The following is a 14,973-nucleotide window of genomic DNA, read 5'->3' as shown; positions in this document are numbered from 1 at the left end:
GTAATATCGGTTTAAACTACTTCGAAATAATCGTGCAGTGTAGACGTACCCTCAGTCTTATCTGGATTTTCTGATGCCCCGGGGACCATCCTGTATTTTATTTACAATTATTTCTCCAGGCTCATGGATTGCTATCCTGTCCTTATAAAGCATAATGCCTTCGAGATCTAGTAAGTGGTTTCTTTGTTTAGAAGACACATTTTGAGGCTTATTTTTAATATATTGACCCTTTATCCCAGTATGAGTTACAGAAGAAGCTTTTGGTCTGCCTATCTAGTTTGCCAGTTTTGACTTTTTTCAAAGACATTGCCCTATAGATTTCTGTGACCCCTATAATTGCTTCTCCTTCTTCTAGCATATGAATATATTTTGAATTTGTTGTGGTTGGTTAGGATATCTGCAGTTATGAAATCTTTCCATAAGACATGCTCATTTCCTCACTCCTGAGTATTTAACTGTACAAACATAACAATTTCTTCACTTTTTTTAAATAGAATGATTCATAAAAGTTTCATGTTATTACATATAAAATAGGAAAGAGTAATATTACAATCTATAGGGAAGACATTAGTATGAAGAATTCTCTTTGTTTATGACTTATAAGGAACAATTTGAGACAGCTAGAACATTACACAATATGTTGTTTTGGAGAAACAAAAGAATAAACATTTTGTTTTCTTTTTCATTCTGGCATAGGTAAACATTACTCTGCTAATTAACTGTAGAGACAGCCTTACTTTAGGGAACAGTGAAACTCAAAGGATTATCAGATAGTACAATTGTCTTCATATCTTTCATTTCACACAAGAACAGTCATGGGACAGACAAGTGTTTCTCTTATTTCCCTGTGTATCAGCATAAAACAACATATCATGCATGTGTTGTACCTGCATTACTTTGGTAATTTAGGCCCTGATTCAGGAAAGCACTTATACACATGCTTAAGTCAATCCTATTCAGAAGAACAATTCAGCACATGCTTAAAGTTAAACAGGTGCTTAAGTCAATTGACTTCATTTAAATTAAGCATGTGCTTATGCACTGCCCTGAATAAGGATGATTTTATGAATTAGGTCCTTACTGCTGAAATATTTTGAGAGCACTGCTAATATCAAAAAGCTAACAACCAAGAAAAAAGAAAAGAAAAAATAAAGTACTTGCCAAAGCAATTAACAAATGTGAATTTGGCACTGTCTGGATGCAGTAGATTCTACCAAAGTTTGCTTGAAGTATCAATTAATGGGGAAACATGCACATTGTTGTCTTCGGGATTATATTTTCTACTGTTAAATGTGATTATCACTCCCATTCCTCTGTTTTGTTAATTTGTTTCTGGTCAACATGTATTCTTAAATTCCCAATCCTGTCCATTGTGTAGATTCTGTTATTGTTGCATTTTAACCTTTCTAAAGTTCTTCCTTGATCTTGAGAAGCAATGGGTCTCTGTGGTCTTTGTTAATACTATAGGGAATTGCCCTTCAGTTTTATCCTCACTGACTCACAATACAAGAGACACACATTTCCCAAATACTCCCTTCAACGTTCTGTATCAGTTCTATTCTTACAACATTACAACCCCACAGGTTGTTAACCTATGACCTTCTTACATTCTAACCTTGACAAACAGTCATTGTATATTGCCTCATTTATAAACTGCCCTTTCAAGTCCAGTTTGTTCACTGGGCTATCCTGGATAAACTGTGATTTTAGCTTGGATTGGAAACGAAGACCATTGTATATAAACTGACAATAGCTACATTAGCTCCTGTGTCTATTTTAAATCTCACTAGTTTACCATGAATTAGCAAATCCACTTTCCAGCGTTCATCAGTGTTGTCAGCACAAGTAATTGAACCTAAGAAGACTATCTCTGCATGTTACGTCTTACTACCTTTTGTTCAGCACGTGACTGCAAAATGGCCTTTTTTCTTATGGCATTTTTGCATTTCTGGCTCTATACTCAACTTCACATGTGTGCTGCTTTTGTGAGTTCTCTGTGTATTTAACTGCGTAAGCTTGCTTTGTCTGTGCCCTTTTGTTGCTTGGGAATATTTTAATAATGATTGCCTCAACTACTTGGGCAGCCTCTTGATCGGACTTCTTACCTCTTAGTGATGTTTCATCTCAGTGACATTCTCTAGTGTTCAGTTTGTTTATGACTGGAGATCCTCCCTTCAGTCCTTTTCAGAAATACCAATTACCAGTCTACCTCAAATCTATTCACTTTCACTACCCCCCAAAGTTACAGTGTTATATCTTGACAAATGGTTCAGTGGATTTCCCTTGTCTTTTTTGTGTGTGTGTGTGCTGGTAAAAACCCTGTTTTTATGTGTGGGCAATGTAGGAGTACCCCTCACCTCTTGAGTGCCTCCCTATGTCCAGGTATGGTGCTGCAGGGATCTTTTCATTCTACTGCTCCTTCCAGTCCTTCTAGCATCAAGACAGTCTGTTGCCTTATGTGGCCTAGCTCTCCTACTAAATCACTACTCAGTCTGTTCCCTTTCATGGTTAACAGAAAAATCCAAAAATAAGGAATTCAAAGACGAAGCTGTTGCCTACCTTACTGGCCTTTTCAGCCTTTTGCTTCGTTTCTCTGGAATGTTGGCTTCTCTGACAGCTTCCCACCAGTTTGTTGGCAGGAACTTCTTTCCACAGTCCTTCTGCTTCTCTGGCAGCCATCCTGCCCTCCTCCCTTTCAGTCCATTTACCCTCACAGCTACTGTGGGGCTACCAGTCAGCTCTGACCCTTTGGTTGCCAAACCAGCAAGGGGTGTATAGGCCCCCATGACAGATTTAATGTAGCCAACTGGGCCATAGGTGGTCAGGCCTCATGGTGGAAAAGCAAGAGTCAAACTACTGATTAGAGCAGGATCCAGGGTGGGCAGAATCCAGGAAATGAGCCGAGGGTCACTACCAGAGGGACAGTGGCCAAATGCCAGAGTCAGGGTAAACCGGAGTCACAAACCAGAGGCAGAGGTTTGGGTCAAAGCTAGAAGTCTGAAGCCAGAGGGGAGCAGGCACTGAAGGCAGGCTGGAGCAGGGATTGGGCCAAGGGCAAACACAGATACAGGCATGGTACGCTTAGAGCAGCCTCTGATCCATTGTGGGGGCCAGGCTCAGGCTAATATGCAGAGCTGTTAAACTAGAAACCAGTCAAGGGCTCTGGCCACTGTCAGTTCTAAGACAGTGCAGCTGGGCTCTTCGGTTGCCTAGCAGTGAAGTTAGTCAGGGAGCAGGCCAGCAGCTGGTCCTAGCTGGGCTGGTCCCTGACACCTCCTCTCTTTGGAATTAAGCGGGAGCATTCTCTGTGGAAGTGTTGCTCTCCCTTTCCTGGGAGAAGAAATCTTCATTCTTCTTCTGATGACTGGAGTGATACTCCACCAAAAAGGAGTAAGGCTGCAGGTTAAGATACCACCTCATAACTCTTGCGCTCATGTCCTTCATACAGTTCAATCACTTCAGTGGAGCGTGGTCGATTAATTGAAAATAGTTGCATAGTAGAAAATAGCAGTGTTTCAATGGCCTCCTTTACTATGAGACACACCTTTTCAATTACTGCACAGGCTCTTTCATGGACAAGCAACTTGTGATTGAAATATAACACCAGATCCTCCTCTTTGTCATATTCTTTGGACAGTACTTCCTCTATGGTGATGTCTGAGGCATCAATCTGGAATATAAAGGGCCTCTCAAAGTCTGGGGTCTGTAAGACCAGTTGGCTGCATAGAATCTCTTTAACTTTTTGGAATGCTGCCTGGCATTCAGCACACCATCATACTTCCTGTGGTGCTCCTAATGTGGCAAACATCACTGTGAATTTTCTATAATTGCCAGCTAGGCCTAAAATGGACCACACCTGTTTTTTGATCATGGGGGTAGGACAGTCTTTCAATGCCTGTACCTTCACCAGTTAAGGTTTTGATTACCTCATCTCCCAGGAGGTAATCAAGGTATTGTGTCTCCTTCTTACTGAAAGCACATTTGGCCAGGTTTGCTGTTAGCCCAGCAGCCTTTAACGAGCATAGAACAGTTGTCACTTTCTCTAAATGTGACTCCCAATCATGACTGAAGATTACTACATTGTCCAAATAGGTGGCCAAATAATCTGTATATAGTCATAGGACCTCATCCATCAAGTTTTGGAAGGTGGCTGCTGTGCTGTGTAGGCCAAAGGCCATGGCTATAAACTCAGAGTCCCCAGGGCATAAAGAAGGCAATCTTCTCCCAAGACACTCTTATCAGAAGGATTTGCCAATATTCCTTCTTCAGATCCAATGTTATTATATACTGGGATTCCTTCAGGCACTTGAAGAGGTCATCTACATGAGGGATAGGGTAGGCATTGAACTTAGAGACCTCATTTACTTTATGGAAGTCTATGCAGAGCCTGAGGGGTCGAGTTTGGGGACCACAAGTGTTGGACTGTGTCAAATACTTCGAGATTCCACAATAGTACCTTCTGCATCTTCTCCAGTTCTTCTTTGACTAAGGTCTGCATCATCTTAGCTGGCAGTTGTATGGTTCCTGCACCACCTTCCCTAGCTCAGGGTTGGTCTACACTACCATGGTAAATTGATCTAGCTTATGCAACTTCAGTTATGTGAATAACATACTTGAAGTTGACGTAGTTAGATCGACTTACCGCGATGGCTACACTGCGCTGTGTCAACAAGAGAATGTCTCCTGTTGACTTCCCTTATGCTTCTCAGGGAGGGGGAGTAGACAAATTGATGAGAGAGTGCTCTCCTATTGATTTAGCGTGTCTTCACCAGACCCACTAAATCGACACTCTCTATATCGATTACAGCAGTGCTGATCTACCACTAAGTGTAGACATGCCATCAGTCTTGATGTGGTGGAATATCAGATCCATTTGTCTTGGCCTCTCTGAGAAGATGGCTTTGAACTTTCTTACTAGGAGCTTGGCCTGCCTTTGTTACCTGGGGGTCAAGTGTTCCCCTAGTTGGATCTCTGAGTGTTGGTATTTGTGGTCTTAGTTTTGGTTCATGGGGGTATGGAGATATAAGGAACACTTCTCTGGCTGTCTAGGGTTTTAATAGATTGACATGATAGATTTGTTTTTCCTTCTTCTGATCTGGTTGACGAACCTCATCATCTACATGGCCGACCCTTTGAGTAATCTCATATGGGTCTTGCCACCTGCCAATAGCTTAGATTCTGAAGTGGGTAACAGCACTAAGACTCATTCACTGGGCCTAAACTCTCTTAGTCAGGCCCCTTTCTTGTAGTCTGTTCTTGAATCATCTGGGTAGGTTCTGCTGTGAAAAATGATGTAAATCCTTCAAGTGATCTCTCAGTTGTAGAACATACTATACCACATTGGGCGTTGTATTGACTTGTTCCTCCCAGTCTTTTGCAATTCCTACCCATTAACCTGTTCCACTGTTGTTAACTTTGGACTGGTGGATGTTTGGTTAAGGCTGGAAGAGCTTAACTCTGCTCCATAATTGCATTCCAGAGTTGGACAATCTTTCTTGATATGTCTGTTTTGCTCTCACCTCTCCTGGTGAAGTATGAGGTGGCAGAGTGTATGAGGCATTGGCCTGACCATGTTTCCAGAGTTTAGACTTTGGAAAGCATGGGGTAGAGTAGATTAGGAGTAGCTTCTGTCAGAAGGTTTGGTCTTTCCGAGGTGAAGAGAATCCCCTGGAAGTGTATGATCTCGAAGTGGCCAGTTCTCATATGGACCCCTCTTATGGGCCTTGAGGAGGTGGGCTCTCTCTTCCCAATGTCTTGTGAGATGTCAGTCTTTAAGTAATTTTCAGTGGGCCTTACTGATTTGTTCAGAGTCTCCAGTTGGTGTCTCTGCACCCACTCTCATATAGCAGCAGGGAGAACTCAGAAGAATTTCTCCATAATTATCAACTCAGCCACATACCTGCCCGTCCTGACTTCTGGTTTCATCCACTTCCACCTGAGTTCTTTAAGATTCAGTGCTAGCATCCTGGGTTGTGTGGACACACTAAACCTCCACCTTGATTTAGCTGGGAATTGGTCCTGCTTTGAGCAAGGCGTTGGACTAGATGACCTCCTGAGGTCCCTTCCAACCCTGATATTCTATGATTCTATTTGCTGAAACTGTAACAGTAAATCTCTTCACTTATTTTGAATATGTCTGCTTTCACCATTGGATAATTGAAGATGGGTTGATGATCTAGCACCTCATAGGCTGCATGTGATGCTCTCATCAAGACATCTGCCAAGTAGATGGCCCACATCTCAGGGTTCCAGTGAGCACAACTTGCAACACATTGTAAGATCTCCAAAAAGGCCTCTGGGTTATTGCTGGGCCTTCCCTTAGATAGCATAGGGCCTCCTGACCAACCTCCCAAGTCTGTCTTAGCTTCAGCCATCAAAGGTGAAGCAATTCCAGTCAACACTCAAACTAAGTTGTTCAGATGCTATTGCAGGGCAACTACCATCTCTAGCATTTGCTGGTTTCACTATTGAGCCAGGGTTTGGCCTTCTTGTTGTTGTTGCTGGGCCACTGCTTGCCTCATTCATGCTGGGCCTGTAAGGTGTAGTGTCAAAGCTTGCATTTGTCATTGTTGCTCTTGCATGGCCATCCGTTCTAGGAGTGCCGCATATTGCTGGGCAAACAATCAGAGAGCTTCTTCCATCTTAAAATTCTGTGGGGATTGGTCGGTCTTTGCTGTGATTGTATGCTGAATCCCACTTCATACCACTTGTAGGTGGACACCCTTGCATCCCAAGCACCTGCCCGTATCCAGGCATGGTGCTACAGGTGTCTTTTCAGTCTAGTGCACCCTTCTGGCTTCAAGATAGTCTATTATCTTATGAGGCCTAGCTCTCCTGATACGTCACTGTGCAGTCAATCCCCTTTTGTGGCTAACAGAAAAATCCAAAAATAAGGAACTCAAAGCCCAGTGGCTTGAGAGCCTCTCCTCTGGCCTTTGTTTGACACTTTTAGTCCTTGACCTTCCCCCTGTCCCAAGGAAGGAATAGGGGAATCCAGGTCCACCTGCTCCACTAGGCTCCAGCTCAGGGCCCTTGTTAATTCTGGCTGCTCTGAACCCTTCTGAAGTCCCTTGTTGTTCCCTCAGCTGCATCCTACCTCTGTGGATTTTCCAGCCTCTTGTTCTGTTTCTCTCTCTCTGGAGTATTGGCTTCTCTGGCAGCTTCTCACCATTTGCTGGCAGGAGTTTCTTTCCACAGTCCCTCTGTCTCTCTGGCAGCTACCCCACTCTCTCCCCTTACAGCCCTTTTACCCTTACAGCTGCTGTGGGGCTGCTAATCAACTCCAGCTGAGCAGGCAGGCAATTTCTGTGTTGAACTTTGGTTGCCAAACCAGCATGGGTTGTAAAGACCCCATGACAGGCAGGCAGTAATAACTGACTTTTTTTGAGGACTATATCAGAGTCATTCAGTTTCCCTTTCTCCATGATTACCAAAACTTTGAAAATGTGCTCAGCTTCTCATCCCATTGCAGACTGAGCGAGCTCACCTATATTTAACTATCCTTTTCTAAGGAACTGATAGCAATTTGAAAGCATTCCTTCCACTCTGGCATTCTGTGTGTTTAATTTTGAAATGTTCTGGAGAACTAGGGTCAGAGTTAGGCCTTGTCCATGTCAAAGTTGCAGCAATTTAACTTTAAATCTGATTTTAAATTATTTAGTTAAACTGTTCTAACCTCCAGTGTGGACATTCTTCATTTGATCAAAACTAACTTATATTGATTTAGCTTATCCATTAAGTTAAGATGAACTGATTTGAGCCAGATTTAAATCAGAGTAAGATTGTCCACACAAGAATTGTACTGGTTTAATTAAATAGGTTTAAAATCTCACTTTCAGTTAATCTGTAATTTTTAAATTTACTTACAGTTTTGTTAGTTACTTTTCTTTCTTCATTCCTATCTTCTGTTCCCTAGTTACGTGAATTACCCCCATCTTAAACTGCATTAGACCTAATGGGACAAATTCAGAGGTGATGGGTGAGGGTGTTCACATTACATATTGGAAAGTGGGTATAAATCTAAACTGGTGTAAATTCCATGGACATCAGGGGGAGTTTGTGATGGATTTCAATGAGAGCAAGGTATGGCCCCATATCATAAGACATGAAGCCAAAGCTTTTCTTAAACAAGATGCCTTTAAGAACAACAGCAAGCTGCAAATCAAACAGTTGAAACTTCCCCTGGGATGGAAGTGTGATCTTGTGGTTAAGGTATTGTGCTGGAACTCAGGAAAAGAAGGTTAAATTCCTAGCTCTGCCACAGACTTCCAGCGTGACCTTGGCCAAGACACTTAACTTCTTTTTTCTCAGCTCCCCATCTGTAAACATGGGGATAATAATATTTTCCGGCCTTAAAGGGGTGTTATGAGAATTAATTCATTGATGTTTGGAAGGTCTCTGATTCTATAGTGATGGAGTCCAGATGAATACCTAGATAAAATAGAAATTTGCAAATATACTCTGTTCTGTTTATAACTAGAAAGGAACTCTCCTGGCAAATGAAATTTAATGTGGATAAATGTAAAGTAATGCAAATTGGAAAAAATAACCCCAACTATACACACAATATGATGGGGACTAATTTAGCTACAAGAAGTCAGGAAAAAGATCTTGGAGTCCTAGTGGATAGTTCTCTGAAGATGTCCATGCAGTGTGCAGAGGCAGTGAAAAAAGCAAACAGGATGTTAGGAATCATTAAAAAGTGGATAGAGAATAAGACTGAGAATATATTATTGCCCTTATATAAATCCATGGTACCCCATCTCGAATACTCGCATACCAGATGTTGGTCTCCTCATCTCAAAAAAGATATACGGGCACTAGAAAAGTTTCAGAAAAGGGCAACTAAAATAATTAGGGGTTTGGAACGGTCCATATGAGGAGAGATTAAAGGCTAGGACTTTCAGTTTGGAAAAGAGGAAGACTAGGGGGGGACATTGTAGTAGGTATATAAATCATGAGTGATGTGGTTATTTACTTATTCCCATAATACGAGAACTAGGGGTCACCAAATGAAATTAATAGGCAGCAGGTTTAAAACAAATACAAGGAAATTCTTCTTCATGCAGCGCACAGTCAACTTGTGGAACTCCTTACCTGAGGAGGCTGTTAAGGCTAGGACTATAACAACGTTTAAAAGAAAACTGGATAAATTCATGGTGGTTAAGTCTATTAATGGCTATTAGCCAGGATGGGTAAGGAACGGTGTCCCTGGCCTCTGTTTGTCAGAGGATGGAGATGGATGGCAGGAGAGAGATCACTTGATCATTGCCTGTTAGGTCCACTCCCTTTGGGGCACCTGGCATTGGTCACTATTGGTAGACAGGATACTGGGCTAGATGGACCTTTGGTCTGACCCGGTACGGCCGTTCTTATGTTCTTGTTCAGTAAGCTAACCCTAATACAAAGAAAATTTCACTTCTGTCCCTGGTTGATAACACTAATGGTAAAGATGAAAGGAAAAAAGAAAAAGCATCCCTAGCATCGTCTGAAAATTCACCTTTCAAAATTTGTACTTAGGTAATATATAATTGGCTTTGTAACTAATTACTACAGTTTTTCTATATGTGATAAAATTAATGGAATTCTATCTTCTGATTGGACACACTATCTTATGGAAAGGTAAGGATTGAGGTATTCATCAAAAATACAAAGCTAGGGCATATATTTTCTAATTGATCCAGGAGATCCCTGGGGACAGGACCCGCTAACATGACTTTTCTGATCTCTGCAGATTGTATTCAGCAGTTAAAAGGTAATTGCCAGGGAGTGGGAGAGAGATATTTTTGTCCTTTTTTTCTTTAGCATGTGTAAAAGCCATAAATATTTTGAGTCAGAAATATTCATTTGTTTTCTTCTATTAGAAATCCAGGTCTGTTTGTCCTGGAAGACTGGAGAATGTATAGGATGATGATATTAGAGATGCCATGCAAGTGAAACCTGATTAAATTGGTGGGGAAATGATTTTTATTCAGTCTATTTAAAATTGTTCTTTAACACTCAGATGCTCAAATAAACCGTTGGAGAAAAGCTGGTTTTGTTAAATATTCAATAGTCTGATCCTTCTCTCAAGTACTGAGAGGCCACAAAACACATCTGAGATCTTTAACAAGTCCTTCAGCTATAGAAGAAAGCTTCTGATATAAAAAAGAAGAAATTAAAAGAGAAATTAAAATGTTGGGTGAACACTGGTTCCATTGAAGTAAATGGTTTTGAAAAAGAAACTTGGTGTCTTTCTTTAGATATAATGAAGAAGCAAAAAAGATCACAAACCTGCATTTGATTTTCTCTTTTACAAGTTAAATTAAACAAAAATATCCAAGGCTTCAATTTAAAGAAATAATTTCGGGCCTGATCCAACATTCATGGAAGTCAATGAAAGGACTCCCATTGACTGCAACAGACATTGGATTGGGCCCTTTCAGGATATATTTTGGGCAACTCTTGTTCAACCGTTATTTCATGTAAGAGAAATAGGGTTTATCTCCTTTGTACACTCTAGCCTTCTATCAACAACATGACATACAAATAAGTGAGCTAAGTAAAAGAAAAGCAAAAACTGTTCCAATAGTACAAGCACAGTGGGTGTGGTTGTTAAAGAATATCAACAAAATGGCACATTAGAGAGAGACAATAAATCACAGAATGAGACTGGGAGGCAAAGGAGTAGAGGGGGTGGATGCAATTCCACAGTTCGTCTAAATACAAAAACAGTCCAGTCATGTTAAGACCTGAGCCAGTGGGAAAATACAGTTTCACCATGTTAAAATTTTATATTGTTTTTCAGCTGTAACAAAAAGGAGAGGTTTTCTTAAAAAAAGTGAAAAATGTTCCAGTAAGATTAGGAACAGGAAGCTAACTCTGTGCCAAATTATCACTGATGTTCAACCTTTACAGGTGTGTGCTTTCCCTCGCCCTAATTCAGAGATGGGAAATTCCCCTACTTTTGTTTCACACAATGTAGCAGTATAAATCTAAATAACTGACCTAGCTTATGCCCCTTTCTTTAGACTCTGGAGACTGACCAATGAGATAGAAATGAAGGCCCCAGTCCTGCAACTGGCTTCATGTGGAGAAACCCTGCACTTGCATAGAGCTCCAATTATATCACTTGGCTCCACAAAGATGCGAGGGGGAGACAGCTGTAGGATATTAACTAGATCTTCGTCTTTCTAGAAAAATTTCCCTCACCCTCTCAAGATGAAACATTTCAACATAAATATTTTGATACGGTCATTAATCTATTTCTGAAACAAAATGTTTTGAAATATTCATCTGTGGCAAATTTTGACTTTTTGTCCTGACTCAGAAATTCCATTTTCCGACCAGCTCTAAGGCATACCTTAACATCATTCTCCTCTCATTTTCACATGAAGCATCTCAGTTCAGATATTCTGCTCTTCTCTCATTTGCAGTTCTCTAATTCGCTCCTACCCTGCCTCAGCCAGAAAGCTTGCCCCCTGGACTGCTCAGTGAAGCAAAGAGACATTCCTCCCTCCCTTTCACTCCTCAGTATGTGGTATCGGTGCAGTTTGGATGAGGGGAAATAAGAACATTCTTCATCTTCCATCCACTCTAGTCTGTTTATGCAGAAGGAACCATAATTAAGGTCTCAGTCCATCTCTGACAGAAGTCATTGGAACGTCTCTTATTGACCTAAATTGGAGTTGTCAGACTTTTAATTATGCATTCAGTGGTTTTTTTTAGTAAACTTTAGTGTTGTTCTAGAAAGATGACCAAAAATTCCAGAGGCTAGAGTTTTATCCAGGGGCTACAGTGTTGTCTATGGATATCAGCCTGCCTAGCTTACTGCATCATAGTAGTTCTGCTCTGAGTTTGTATTGGTCAACAGCAGTGTGATGCAACAGGAGCATGCCGGCCCAAAAGCCAGAGGCCAGTGGATTGAAATAATTGTTTGCTCCTCTTCTTCAGGTGCTCAGATGCCACGGGCCTGGTATAAGAACCTAGTTAGACTGAACAAAAGAGAGACCATGTCAGGCTTTAGTCAGGCTTACTTAATTCTGGTGAGATATTTTCTTTAGGTTTTCTAGCTAATGCGTGGCTTATTGATATGATGGAGAGAATGGAAGCTGTGTGAGCCAATGCACTTTAGTCCTCGTCCTAAAAACCTACCACTAGGGAAAACATCTATTTCATTGTATTATTTGATAGCAAATAGACATATGCAATGCTGCGTCTGAGTGTGCAATGAAAATGTATGACATACTCCTCTATCATTGAATTAAAAAGCATGCTTTATTGAAACTTTTATTGTATAGCTAGCTAGCTATAAATATTCCATGAGTTCTGAAGTGCCATCTACAACAAAACAAAGAAATATCTTTCAGTCTTTTTCATTATTGCTTTTTAAGTCATAACCAGTAAGTAAATCACTAGAAATGAAATGCTGAAATGAAGTGAGCTGAACAACAAACTAGAACATGCCTAGAGCAATGAACACGTTTTTAATTATTTTTTTTATTAATTTCCATCTCTTTAGTCTGACTGTGATGAGTGATGTAACAAAAGACTCTTCTCTAAGGGCCTGATCCAAAGCCTATTGAAGGTAATAGGCTCTGTCATACTGCCATTAAGATCAATGGAAAAAATCTCACGTCAGTGGGAGTAGATTTAGAGTTAGAGGAACGCTGAGCACTTTTGATAATCCCACACTACATTTTGAATGCAAAGTGCCAATTCCTGCAGTTAGAGCTGGTCAAAAATTTTCTGATGGAAATTTTCTGTGAGAAAATGCTGGTTTAACTAAACTGAAATGTTTCGTGGGAATGTATTGATTTTATTGAAATTTTTGTGGGAAATTATCATAATGTTTCATTTCAATAAGGCCAGGGCATTTCGTTTTGATGTCATCATTTTAACTATTGTATTACATATTGTGTTATATAGTTATCATTTTAACTTTTGTTACATAAGTAAAAACAATAACGTTGAAAAAAACAGGTTTCAGAGTAGCAGCCATGTCTGTATCTGCAAAAAGAACGGGAGTATATCCGATGAAGTGGGCTGTAGCCCACGAAAGCTTATGCTCAAATAAATTTGTTAGTCTCTAAGGTGCCACAAGTACTCCTGTTCTTTTTGTTGAAAAAAAAAAAGTGTTCAGTGCTTGTCTATATGTGTTCCTCTTGTACTGGCCATTTGTCCCATGTGCCAGAGATCAGAATGCTTTAGCCAGCAGAGTCCGTTGGTCACCTCTGCATCCTTCACATCAACAAGCCCCTTCCTAAAGGCATAAATGGGACAGAGAAACCAGCCAACCTTATTATCACCCATGTTTTATGAAAAATTCTTAGATTTCAATATTCTGATTTGGGATGAAATCAGATTTTGAAATCTTGGAATTTTCCCGCAGGATAAAAATTCCAAATTTCAACTACCTCTACCTGCAAACTTTTCTCAAATGAGTGGTCTTGTTATGCCATTAACTGAAATGGGATCAGGGTAATGGGCTTTATTTGTGTTTTTTTTTAATAAATATATATTTTTCCTACTTCCTCCTTTTACTTCATCATCATCATCATCCCCTTTCCCCTTGCTTCTCTACTGCCATTACTTATTTTACACTTCTTCATTATAAGCCCTGTAGTCCACACAATTTATTTTTTAAATGAGCCAAACTAGAATTCAGGAGTTTCAGGCTCCAACTCCTGTGCTTAGACAACGCCTTTCTCTCTCTTGGTAAAATATATTATTTACTAGATGTTCACTGTTTATGTGCTTAGCCAAGCCCCATAAGGGCCTAGCTCCTTGATCAAAGAATACATGTTAGTAGACTGGAAGAGACAAAGATTGAGAGAAAGTATCAGGGAGTAGCCGTGTTAGTCTGTATCCACAAAAACAACAAGGAGTCCAGTGGCTCCTTAAAGACTAATAGATTTATTTGGGCATAAGCTTTCATGCATCTGAAGAAGTGAGGTTTTTTAGTCATGAAAGCTTATGCCCAAATATATCTGTAGTCTTTAAGGAGCCACCAGACTACTTGTTGTTTTTAAGGATTGAGAGAGGAAGTATAGGCTGCTGGGTAGGGTACTGGCTTGGGATTCTGGAGATGTGGGTTGGGTTCCTTGTTCTATCCAAAGCTTCCTTTGTGATCTTGAACAAGTCACTTTGTCGGTACCTAAGTTCCCTATCTGTAAAATAGGGATAATAGCAGTTCCCTACTTCATAAGGGTGTTTGAAATAAACACATTATATATTGTGAGGTGCTATAGAAATACAGGCCATGTAAGTAACCATAGGTAATAGATTTGTTATTTCCATCTTCAGGTTCTAATTGACTTTAACCAAGTCATTTCACATCCTGAGATTTCTGCCATTAGGTTTCCAGCTGCTTTCATTCAGCATTCAGGCAACTTTATTATTGTTTGATAATGAAAAGTTACTGTAGCTGTTTTTCTACAACACCCAAGGGCTGCCTAGTGATATGCTCTATTTAGGCATGTGGGCGACCTGGGTTCAATTTTCAACTTATTCGAGTGGACAGAAAGAGGCATTTCTTGTCGTTAAAAACAATCATTTTACTTAGCCCAGCAGATTGAAAATTCTAAATTAAGAGACACGGGTCACTACGGTTAAAATCGAAAGCATGTTTGACAATAATCAGCATTTCTGAGCCTACTTGTGGTAGCCATCTTGATAAAAATGTTTAAAGTAAAATGAAATTAAAATTTGTCACCTTTTAAAAATCTTTTAAAACCTCTCTTTCTACCACTGACTCTCCTAGTGACATCTTTTGTGAAACTGCAGTCTCTTCTTCATTAAGAAAAAAAGTGTATTTTTAAACTATATTAAACTAACCCATATTAACCTGTGATAAAATTCTAGTGATGACAAGGCAGTTGTAATTTTAACTCATCTTAGATGGCTGTTGGGGTTAACCCTAAGGGGAATCAGGGGGCTTTTAAAACAACTTTTAATAGAAGAGTTATTTTTATCATTATGAAGCCATAACAATAA

Source organism: Chelonoidis abingdonii, chromosome 3, assembly GCF_003597395.2.
Source record: "Chelonoidis abingdonii isolate Lonesome George chromosome 3, CheloAbing_2.0, whole genome shotgun sequence".
Taxonomy (NCBI): domain Eukaryota; kingdom Metazoa; phylum Chordata; order Testudines; family Testudinidae; genus Chelonoidis; species Chelonoidis abingdonii.
Note: the sequence above shows the minus strand (reverse complement) of the source record.